General features: G+C 27.8%; 1 long non-coding RNA gene across 1 annotated transcript; it reads left to right on the top strand.

Moving 5' to 3' along the window:
* Nucleotides 1–4,404: 4,404 nt before the first annotated feature.
* On the top strand, nucleotides 4,405–5,458 carry LOC107953266 (uncharacterized). The gene is made up of 2 exons (XR_001699153.2): nucleotides 4,405–4,571; nucleotides 4,649–5,458. It is a non-coding gene; the product is annotated as an uncharacterized lncRNA (long non-coding RNA).
* The last annotated feature ends 292 nt before the right edge of the window (nucleotides 5,459–5,750 follow it).

The following is a 5,750-nucleotide window of genomic DNA, read 5'->3' as shown; positions in this document are numbered from 1 at the left end:
TCCTCCTATATTTACTAATTAAACCATTTAATCAATATAATTTAATAGTGATTAGGTTTTACGTTTTTATAATTTAGTCTTTTTTCTTTAATTAATTATCCAAATGTTAAAATTTCTAGACCAAAATTTAATACACCTATATATCAACTCCGTAAATATTTAATAAAATATTTTTAGGCTCGATTTATGAAAACGAGGTCCTAATACCTCGTTTTTCAAAATTACTTGACTTTAAGGACAACCGACTTGCACTTAACTAATTATCCAATTAAATACAAAGTATCAAATAAAATTCACTTTATCATAGTATTGGACTCGTAAATATTATATAATAATATTTACGAGCTCACTTATCGGAATTGTGGTCCCGAAATTACTGAAAAACGGGTTGTTACAATAATTTTGAACTACAACATAAACGAGTTATCACTGGTATTATAATGAAATAAAAAATTACAAATTTAATTATTCTAATTGACAAGACAAGCGTTCTAAGCAATCAAATATCAACTGAATATTTAATAAACCTGAGCAATTGTAATTATAACAAAATATGTATAAATACGAAAGAAAAAAAAAGGGGATTTAAAGTGAAAATTAAGTCTCACAGATCCATCGAATCAAACTTCAATTAACCTTCAATTAGAAAGAGAGGATTTAGCAATCCATGGAATAAGAAAACGCCAAAAAAATCAGTTCGCAAGATGCCCGATATTCAATATAGCTAAAAAGTTTTCTAATCCTCCAAAAGATCCTATTTATAAGGTTTATCTAACAAAAATCAGGGCTACAATACAAGTTTAAGCATTATATTTAAAAAGACAAAATAGCCTTGAGTCTGGAGTCAAAACAAAAAAATTCCACGTGGCGATAGTTGGCACCGCGGCTCAACGACATGGTGCAGGGCCGCCCGAGCTTACTGCATCGGGGGCATAGTCACGTGGTACGGAGTAGCTGGTTTGAAAGCTAGGGCACCAAGGCTAGGATGGGGCGCGACTGGGCAGCAGCTTATTCATTTCCGTTCAGGTCTCCTTATATTCGTTCATTTCGCTCTCAACAATTCTTGACATTGCATTCAAAGCTCGTATTTACCTAATTAAAGTCACAAGGATGCCAAAGTAATCCTTTATAACTAATCAAAGCAAATACGAGAAAAATAAAAATGTAATTAATAATAAAACTAAATTTATAAACAAAGCTCAAACATGATTTTCCACTTGAAGAACAAAGAAAAGTAAAATGATAAGGGTCTAAAATGCATGAATTATGAGTAACAATAATCATTAAAAGTTTAAGAAATAAACTCACCAACATTAACAATAATTGTCTCGATTGCATAATTTAAAAGTTTTGTTCTTAAGTAAAATATTAAACAAGTAATCTCGCACATGGAATGTTGTGAGTTGATAACTCACATGTGATTATCTTGTAGATGTATCTATCAAAATTTTATCAAAACATTCACTTTCTAGATAATTGGGTTTATATTTCTTTTAGAAATACAAGTGATTCAATCTCAACTTTTGTTAGTGAAGTTCTAATAAATCTTCTTTGAGAACAAATGAGACTTCAAAATCTTTAAAATGAAGAATCTCTAGGTGCTTTAATAAAAATTCATGTAAATCCTCATTTATTGTATCATTTTTTGTTGGGATGATCTAACTGATCATACCAACTAATTAATATAATTTGGACCAGTAAACTCTAAGTTTACTATTTCATGTGATTCAATCATACTAATATAAAGTATAAACTAAATAAAATGTAGATAAATTTTCACTAAAATATTCATCCAATATAAAATATAGAAAATAATCTAACCTGAGTTTTAAGAAAATTAACTTATATACTTTGTAGGAATTAGAATGTTATACCATGCAAACAAATATAACTAGCAGTATATCAATGAAAATAACAAATTAATAAGTCAAGAAGTAGTTATAATTGTGAAATAGAAAATGTCGAAACCCTTTTTTTATTTTAAAAAACAATGGGAATCGACTTTTAAAACCGAGTGTGGAGTCGCCACCAATTTCTTGATTTAGATGTGATTAGACCACCTATTAAAAACGCTTTATTCAATGAAAAATAAATTTGGTTTAGGAGAAATAAAGAAAAACGGGTTCGGGAGTCGGTTACGGATGAGGAAGGGTTAGCACCCTCATTACGCCCAAAAACTGGTACCAAATTGATTTGATGTTGTCCTTAGATCAAAAAATATTTTTCGAAGTATATAAAAAAAATTTAATAGCTCAAATTAGCTGTCAAAAATTTCTCGTTCCGAAGATATGCAGTTTCATACCCAGTACGATTAGATACAATCCCTTATACCTTTAAGATACGATCGATTTTCGAATTTTTAAAAAAAAACTTATACATTAAAAGTATAAAAGGTTATCTAAATATTTGGTTCGTCGGAAAAGTCATACCCAGTACGATTGAGCACAATTTTTTCGAATTCCCCAAATATTAGATATTGCCTTATTTCAAAAACTTTAAATAATTGAAATTTAGAAATTTGCTTAAAAAACATGTTTATTCATTTAAAAATTAATGAAATATTTAATGCATTATAAAAAATAATAAATATGAAATAATATACTCGAAATACAATAAACTTTGCTTAATATGTCTAACAATCATTCTAGGTATAATGTAATAAAAAATTCTTTAAGCATGGATAATGAATAATAATAAAAAATAATATACATGATCATAACACAAAATAAAATGATGTACAAAAATATGTATGAAACAAAATGAAGAATTAATGGTCATATAATATATCTAAGTTGACACATTTGCATAAAACTTGGGATATACGTTTATTGAAATAATTATTATAAATTTCAAATTTCAAAGTTAAAATCAAATCATTCACAAAATATTTAAAACATAAATTTATTCAAAAATTGAGAATTCACAAGATAATTTAAATAATATATTAAATATGAAGGAATAACAATATATGATATAAAATAATATACAAAGTCAATTTATGAAACTTTGTATTAATAAAAAAATAAAACTAATAAAAAATGAAGTAAATATATAGGTTATATAAATAAAAAATATATATATATAAAAACATAAGGATAATATGAAATACAATAAATTATATGATTTAAAAGGATTCTTAAAAATATTATACACATAAATTTTAAAAGAAGATGTATATACATAGAAAAATATTTACATAAAGTTATATGAAAATAATAACATGTACCATAGTAAGAATAATTCAATATATACCATATACATGTAAAAAAACGTTAGAAATAATTATATATCAAAATATCCTTTAATTAAAATATGAATTATAAGGTTAACTTAATTTTATTATAAATTATATACATAAATAAAAAAAATACAATTAATGACAAGTTTATTAAAATCTATATATATAAAGATATCAAAGCCTTAATAATAGATGCAAATTAAATATAAATACAAAATATATGTTTATTAATAATTTAAATGATACAAAATATGTGAGATTTTCCTTTTGAATAAGAAATATATGTGAATAAATTTAAAAAACTATATGTATAAAAATACCAATGTTTAAAATGTATTTAAATTATATATACTAATAATTTTTGTATATGTATAGTTAAAATTTAATTAATGTATATAACATGTGATTTTATTTTAGAAAACAAATACATATATATCATGTGGACAAAAAATAGTTAAATATATGTATAATAATTTAATGTTGATAATGTTCATGGAATAAAACCAATTATTATGAAGTATATACATGTATAACAGCACATAAAAACATTACATAAAATAATGTACAACCATATGAAAATTCAAGTACCCCAAATTACAACAAATAAATAACCAAAAATACAAATAACACAATTAACATGTACATTACAAATAATATAAATGACAAGAAAGTAAAAGAATAAATATATCAACAAAGTAATTCAACAGGTATCGGCAAATGAAATCAAATTTAAAATTATAACATAAATTTAGCAAATTACTTAATAGCAATCAAAATAAACTAAGAAGGACAATTGGCATAAATAGATAAACTATTAATAATGAAATAAGGACTCATATATGACACACTTGATTTCACTGGGATCATGTTTGAAATTATTCCTAATCTTAAAACATTGCATGAAGACAGGGATTAAAATGCCAAAACATACAAATCTGATGAACAATTTAAAAACAGAGAATAAAGCAATTTAGGCGCAAAGGAGAGCAGATCCTGATGCAGCGCAAAGAGAAAGGGCCTGCTGCGTAAATATTTCATCCTTGGCGCATCTGGATGGAGTCGGGTCTCCAATTGGGCGAATGCGCGGACCCTTCCCCCCTTTTTGTTTTACACGGCGCCGTTTCAAAAAAATTAAGGCATTTAAACCATTTTTTTTCTGCATCATCCCCAAAACACAGCCCCCTTTTGCAGCCGAAAATCACAGCCTGGGAACTAATTTTTTAAGGTTTCTTTTTAGCATTCGAATCACCATTGTTTTGGTGACTATCTGCATGTAAAGAGCACCCACTCTCCTCGTTGAAGGCAGTTGAACAAGTTTTTTAAAAAAGATTTAGTAAGTATCTTTCTCTTCTCCTTCTTTACTTTCTTTCCAAAATTTAGATAAAAAAACAAAAATCCTATTCCGTGAAGGCTCCTTTCATCGCGCAGCCACTAACCTTCATCAGTTTGATGGCTAATAGTGCTGATGATGATCGGATTTTATCAACGGAGATCCCAATTTTAGAAATCCGGTAATATTGCTTCCTTTCACTCTTTCTTTTTTTTTAAAAAAAACGAATCTTATGATATTATTTCAAAAAAATGAAATAAACTCCAAGGATTTAAACAAAATTTTAGTGTTGCTCGATCCTCACCCACATCTACGCATGTCTGTGATGTTTGGGCTATCATCAGTATCGAGAGCTCCTCTTAGCGCCTAATCCTCAAACTAATTAAAAGAGAAATGAAGAGAGGAAAAAAAATCTGGAAAATCACCTTTCAAAACTTTTTTCTTGTGTAGTATGCGTCCAGTATTCTCTGTGTGTAATCTTTGGAGTACAAAATGAGGCTTTTTATAGCCTGAATTTACAGAAAAAATGAAAAATAAAAAATACATTTTCCCTCTGTCATCTGGCTGTACATTCTCTTGCTCTTTCTCGTATATTCTTTTGCAGGTATGATGCAACAACTGTACGGAGAAAATCCCTCGTGAAAGTTGTGAGAAATCGTCTCTCTGGTGCACTTCTAGTATATTCCAAGAGCTGCTGCTGAAATTCCCTTTTCTGCTAGGCTCTTTCAGATTTGGGCTAGACTTTAGGTTTATTAGGATTGGGCTTTAATTTCATGTAAAGGGTTTTGGGGTATTTGTTTAATTGGATTAAATAATGTATTTGGGCTACTTTTTATAATTTTGGGCTTGATGATGTAAAATTTAAACATGATCATAGATATTTTAATTTATTTGGGTTTATTTAAATAAATTAAATGAGCCCGGGCAAAATTGGTTGACTACAGAAAATTTTTTAAATGCCATTGTAGTAACCAAAATTTACCCGGGATTTGAAATTGAAAATAAATAAATCAATAAATAATTGTTTTTAAGCAGTTAATATAACAGTCCATTTACATTGGCCCACTGTTGCTACCCAAAACCCAAAGTAGTCCCGTAACCCAAATACAGCAAACCTAGGCCTAAACTACCTAGCAGACCCACAAACACCCGTGACCCAATTAAACTAGCTAGCCCAAATTC

This window comes from Gossypium hirsutum, chromosome A07 (assembly GCF_007990345.1).
Source record: "Gossypium hirsutum isolate 1008001.06 chromosome A07, Gossypium_hirsutum_v2.1, whole genome shotgun sequence".
NCBI classification, from domain to species: domain Eukaryota; kingdom Viridiplantae; phylum Streptophyta; class Magnoliopsida; order Malvales; family Malvaceae; genus Gossypium; species Gossypium hirsutum.
The sequence above is the reverse complement of the archived record's forward strand: the minus strand, read 5'-3'. Positions and strand labels throughout refer to the sequence as shown.